The sequence below is a fragment of the Lithobates pipiens genome, unplaced genomic scaffold, assembly GCF_037356315.1.
Source record: "Lithobates pipiens isolate NorthernLeopardFrog02 unplaced genomic scaffold, aLitPip1_a1.2 Scaffold_18, whole genome shotgun sequence".
NCBI lineage: Eukaryota > Metazoa > Chordata > Amphibia > Anura > Ranidae > Lithobates > Lithobates pipiens.
Genome location: NW_027507758.1, coordinates 368423445 through 368430448, shown reverse-complemented (window position 1 = coordinate 368430448; position 7004 = coordinate 368423445).

Below are 7004 nucleotides of genomic sequence, written 5' to 3'. Positions count from 1 at the left end.
GGACCCTGGGCAAAAATCTTCTTAGGGCCCCCCCCCATGCAATTTCGCTCTCCACCTTCTCTGAGACATACAATAAATAGCAGCTAGACTTAAAATCAGCTTACTGTATCAGATCAGGCAGCGAATGCAATTGTTTGCCAGAGGTTACGGCATATCATTACTGCTTACTGACTGGTTGCTAGAGGTTACAGCACTCCTTAAGGCTCACTGATTAGTTGATAGAGGTTACAGCACATTTCTGCTTGTTGATTGGCTGCTAGAGATTACTGTACAGTAATACTGCTCACTGGTTGCGATAGGTTACAGCACATCTTCTCCTCACTGCAGAGGGGCATGATATACCTATGAATGCTGACTTTATTTACATATCAATGCCGTTGGCCTCAGCTATTTACATATGCATGTGACTGCTATTTACATATGAATGCCAGTATTTACATGTAAACACAGGTTTGCAGGTGAGTCATCTGTACACAACAATCGGGCAGAGCTGGGCAGCATTAGTAGCAGCAGAGGACTAAAACTTCAAGGGAATGTAAACTGGGATAGTTGGCAAGTATGAAGTAGCTGCTTTGGGCCCCACAACAATGACAGCGCCCTGGGCAGCTGCCCCTTTTGCCCTGCCTTAAAGACGGCCCTGACTATGATAAACTGATATTGCTGGATGGGTTCCATCTGCTATTCAGAATAGTTCAGCCAGCTGGAAAAAGAACCAGGTACAGTATAAAATGATTTTAAAAAGTGCAGGAAAATCATAGATTTTCTACAAAAAAAATGTTGTGTACGAATATCACAATGTTGAATTACTAAATTCATTCACAGAGGATAAAAGGAAGGAGTCCCTGGCACAATATTTTAGCAACTATTGGTGGTCCTGCACCAATTGAAAGGAGATTCAAATATTTACAGTATATTAGGTACTGACCATATCCCTTTTAAAGTCTATGTAAACCCCAACAATGGAGCATCTTTTTGTATATCTGTTTGATAAGTGCAAAGAAATACCTGCTGGTCTTGCCAGAAATTCTGTGCGGTCCTGTGTTTTGTGCACTCTGCAGTCCTATCTCAAGCAGTCTTATCAAACCTACACAGGCTACCTCGGTGAGATACAGAGCATCTGCCTTCTAACTTATAGAGTTGAGGAGAGTGGGATGTATTGTGTAGTCACAATGCAATAGTTTTAATACAAAACCCTACATCAATGTTTCTCAACTCCAGTCCTCGAAGTACTCCCAACAAATGTTTTCAGGCTTTCCATTATTTTGTACAGCTAATTTGATCAGTTTCACTGCCTTAAAAATAACACAGCTGTTTCATCTGAGGGAAATCCTGAAAACATGACCTGTTGGGGGTACTTGAAGACTGGAGTTGAGAAACATTGCCCTACATCAAATTTAGTATGGTTAGGTAAAGACCTTGGGTTGATTTACTAAAGGATTTTGAAGTTGCATTTGCAAGGGAATTTACACCAGAGCTTAAAGAGGAAGTAAACCCTGATGAGTTTACTTCCTCTTTTTTTCCCTGCAAAGGTAAAGCATAATGGACTACTATGCATCGCGAAGCCGCGATGACGTCACTCCCGCGCATGCGCACGGGAGTCGACAAATGCGGCAGCTCCATTCTTGGAACTGCCGCGCTCAGTGCGCCTGCGCGCCGCTGTCTACGGCGCATGCGCCATAGACAGCGGTGCCCGTTTTCGGGCAAATATCTCCTAAACCATATAGGTTTAGGAGATATTGCTTGGACCTACAGGTAAGCCTTAATCTAGGCTTACCTGTAGGTCAAAGTGGTTTGTAAGGGTTTACAACCACTTTAAAGGGGTTGTAAAGGTAAATGTTTTTTCACCTTAATGCATTCTATTCTATTCTCACAGTGCCTGCGCCCGCAGCCCTTCCGTTTTACTTATCTCACCCCTCGAACGTCCCCGTCGTCTTTTCCACCATTCAGCCTGGTTGCTGATTGGCTGGAGTGGATGGATGGAAAGCAGCGCAGCAATTGGCTCGCGCTGCTGTCAATCCCATCCACTGACGCAGAGCACCGGGGGGCAGGGCTGTGTGATACAGCGAGCGGCTATAGCCGTTCGCTGTATCACGGGAGCGCGCTCGCAGGTGTTTTAAGTAATGTTAAAGTTTTTGTTGTATCTATATACCCGGGATATGCAATCAGCGGACCTCCAGCTGTTGCAGAACTACAAGTCCCATGAGGCATAGCAAGACTCTGACAGCCACAAGCATAACACCCAGAGGCAGAGGCATGATGGGACTTGTTGTTTTGCAACAGCTGGAGGTCAGCTAATTCCATATCTCTGCTATATACCCTTAGCTGAAAAGTTAAATTAATTTTACATAAAAGGTATACACAGGCGGAGGAATTAAAGTAGTTAAACCCATTTTGCATACATTTACATATTCTGTTTTACCAATAGAACTGGCTTTAAGTTATATATTATAGATCTGAAACAATACCCATGTCTAATCTGCTAGCAAAGTCCAAATATACAACTATAGCCACCCCTTTATCTACAGCAATACTTGTATCCTCATAATAAGGCTTGCTAAAAGCATTTGTCTTACGAATAGGATGCTGGTTCTCACCTGTCCTATTACATACTCTTTTATGTGGTCCCATTCCAGCCTCCCAGATATCTTTATTACAACAGAACATGAACTTATCGGTATACAGTAACTTGGTGAAAAACACAATCCCTTCTGCTAATTTTATTGCTGATAAACAGACCTTAAATGTAATGGACCTGCACTCTGCTGTCTGCCACACACCGGCCATCTATTTATCCATCAGTTGCCTGTGCTGCGGGGCAATTACAATTTCTGTAGAAGTTATAGCTATCCCAATAATTATTTTTAAAGATGAAGTAAATCAATCATTCCATTTTAGTTCATGTGTTTTGTAGTTTGGTTCACCTATAACATATTTAAGTTTTGAGTAGACTTCAAGTAGCTGAAGGCACTGTCCACTGCAGAGTGTTAATCTTCCTTAATTCCATTGATTTATTGCAAAAATCTTGTAACCATGAATTCTAAGGGATATATTTATAAAAAGAAAATTATACATAACATGTACCCTGTGCCATCTACGCAAAATCGAAATTTCCCTCTAAATACATTTTGTAAAATGAATGTCTGTATGTAAAATTTGTCACTGCTAAAAAAATTCTTCTTACAGAGATGAGAGCGAACTGGCAGACAAGTGTGTCAAAACAAGCTCACGCTTTTTAAAAAACAGATCACTGGCCAGTAAAGTGTTAAGCAAATGTATTGTACAGAAAGCTTTCCTGTAAAATCTGTCTCTGGGTAATGGGAATGATTTAAAATGTCAAAAATCAGTAGCATTAGAGGTTTTCGTGTTGTTCAATGTTCTTTAGATCTTAGAGGAAAATATTTAATAAATCAGTCAGACGATTAATTTTCTACGTCTTCCCAGGCTAATTTCTATCTACCAGTTTTTGTATATCATGATAAATAGATGGATGGAAAGAGTGAGAGAGAGAAAAATATTTGTTGCATTTGAGGTAAAATAACTAATAGTCATATAGCGTTTAAATAAGTACATACATTAACATACTCCTCACTTCTTAATTTCTCTTCCAATTCTCCAGTTCTCTATCAGTTTTGTCTGCTGTTATGTATTCTTTCATGTCTCCTAAAATCTTCAGTCCACCATCGGTGTCATCCTGAGTTACCCTACAGTCCAACTTCAATTGCAATGACTTCCTCTGGAACTCCTGGATTACTGGGCTCCTTTGGAACAAACCCTAAAAAGGAAGTGCTAATTGAACAAATACACAATGACAAAATGAACCTGGTATCAAATACTACAATAATTATAAATGGTAAAGTAAATACTGTTCATTCTCTTAACTTCCTGTAAACAATCCTGCCAGAAAGCACTAGATCAGGGGGTCCCCAAGCTTTATTGACAAAGGGCCAAATTACTGTCCTTCAGATTTTAGGGGGGCCAGAGTGTCGCCAGCGGGAGTCGAAAATATCCCAGTGTCAATGGGATTCACTCTTATGGAGCAGTGGATGTCAGCAGTGACATGTCTGCTGACCAGTGGCGGCCAGTCCATCAGGGGCACACTGGTGCCGCCCCCCCCCCATCCATACATCCGCTCCCTAATCTACTGTGTGGATTAATGTACTGGGGGGAGAGAAAAAAACACCAGCCACTGCCGCTGAAACGGAGCAGGGACGGACCTGTCATTCGTCTGCTCAGCGGCGGTCAGCTGGGTGAACTGCTTGTGTGAAAGGACCAATACTGTGGTGTTATCTGCAGTCTCTTAATTCTTTTAGTAAAACATTAGCCTGTACTCTTTGGGGTTTATTTCTAAAGGGAAAGTGGCTGTTCCCTTTGCGAGGGGATTATCCCTTAGCTTAGTACATGTGGTAAAAATCCATTTTATAGAGATTGCTCAATTGCATGCAAGAAAAGTAAAAAAATAAATAAAATAAAATATATACACATATATATATATATATATATATATATATATATATATATATATATATATATATATATATATATAGTATATATTTGCTTGCACATGATTAGATGATGGAAGTCAGGTGAAAGTCACTGAACTAAGGGAATATTCCCTTGCAATTAACAATTTATGAAAACAAATGTTCTGCTGCTAAAAAGGAGCCTGATTAAAAGCCTTTTTTTGGGGTGCTTAAATGAATGTAGCAAAGTGCTCATTTACTTACCATGCAGGCGCAGACCCCTTTAACTCTTTTTCCCACAGCTCCCTGGGTTCCTGGACAAGCACAATAAGATACATTTCACTGCTTCCCACCCCCAGCAGCATAGAGAGGCCACACCTAATGAGACTGAGGTAGTTGGACAAGGGACTCCAGGAGTGGACTCCCTCCAGGCATACTTGCCCTCAATCTATCCATTATTATATATGTGCTACTATTATGGAGGCTCTCAAAACTTATAGAGTTAGGACTGCAGATAACACTGTGGTGCCTTGTTTTGGCCTCTGCAGCATGCATGTATTTGCAAATGTGTGCAAAAGAAATCCCTCTTTTTAACATTAACTTTTAGACAGGACAATTTGGTTTGCTGCAGGCTGGCTGGTAAGGTGGACATTTTTCCTTGCTGTTGTTTGACATGCGTCGCCCTTCCATGTGCACCTTGTTGTTAAGGCCAGTTATAAGTTGGAGCAGTTGACCTTTGTTTAAAGTGTAACTTAGGCCGCGTACACACGCGGGGACTGTTCGCTCAACTTTGTCCGCTGAACAGTGTTTCGGCGGACAGTCCGCTCGTGTGTGGGCTTTCAGCGGACAGTTTCAGCGGACAGTCTGCTGAACAAAGTTTTTCGGAAATTCCGAAAAACTGTCCGCTGAAACTTTGTTTCAGCGAACAGTCCCCTCGTGTGTAGGCTTGTTCGTCAAACTAAGTTCCGCGCATGCTCAGAAATAGTGATGGCCGAACGGTTCGCCCGGCGGTCGTTTCGCGGCGAATTTCCGACTTTCGCCGTCCGCGGGTTCGAACGCCTTTTTCCGTCGTTCGCCCCGGCGGACTTACGTGTTTAATGTATACAAGAACTTTAACCTTTCGTGACACGTTTATCATGTGTTACAGGACAACCAATTGAGACATGACAGCTCATGGACACTTGGACATTCCCCCTAACCTATAAATACACCCGATCCGGTGGCCATTTTACATTCTTTCTTCTGTCACTGTAGGGAAAGGATCCTGTGTGGAGTAGGGACAGAGAAAACGCTAGCTATTTGGTACACAAAAGTTCTTTTCAGGACTGGTATAGGTGTTAGGTCAGCAGCCTGAGTTTCTTTTGTCAGTTTAGATAAAGGGACAGAGCGCTGTATGCTGCTATTTTAGGGACAGCTCAGCCAGATTAGTCTTTCTTCATCATCATCATCATCATCATCATTAGCTGTTACTATCAGGTCCACAAAAGAGCTGTTCCAGCTAATCGTTCCAGCCTACTCTTTTTTGCCAATTTGTATAGGGACAGGCAGGAAGCAGTGTGTCAGGCAGTGAGGATAATTTTAAAGACTTGCTGTTACTATTAGTTCCACAAAGGTTCTTTTCAGGACTGGTATCAGTGGTACGGTAATAGGCTTGTACACGTATAATATTCTTTCTTCCAAATATAGAAAGAATATTATACTTGACTGCTGCCCTTCTGCTGCAGTCTGCTAATCATTCACAACTCACTTGTTCCACAAAGCTCTTTATCAGGACTGGTAACTTGGTCTGTCTAGGGTGCTACGGTACATAGGCTTGGGTGCGGTACAGTCTGCTGTTCTGTAAGGACCGCTATCGGTCCACAATACATAGGGTTGCCGTGCACTACTGCTGACCGCTGCCCTATACTGCAGCAGTCCTTCATTGGTATAGGGACTGACGTACAGTCTGCTAATCACTAACACACAACCTGCTTGGTCCACAAAAGTTCTTATAAGGACTGGTAACTTGGTATAGGGTGCTACGGTACATAGGCCTGAGTGCGTTACAGTCTGCTGTTCTGTAAGGACCGCTATCGGTCCACAATACATAGGGTTGCCGTGCACTACTGCTGACCGCTGCCCTATACTGCAGCAGTCCTTCAGCGGTATAGGGACTGACGCACAGTCTGCTAAACACTAACACACAACCTGCTTGGTCCACAAAAGTTTTTATAAGGACTGGTAACTTGGTATAGGGTGCTACGGTACATAGGCCTGAGTGCAGTACAGTCTGCTGTTCTGTAAGGACCGCTATCGGTCCACAATACATAGGGTTGCCGTGCACTACTGCTGACCGCTGCCCTATACTGCAGCAGTCCTTCATTGGTATAGGGACTGACGTACAGTCTGCTAATCACTAACACACAACCTGCTTGGTCCACAAAAGTTCTTATAAGGACTGGTAACTTGGTATAGGGTGCTACGGTACATAGGCCTGAGTGCGTTACAGTCTGCTGTTCTGTAAGGACCGCTATCGGTCCACAATACATAGGGTTGACGTGCACC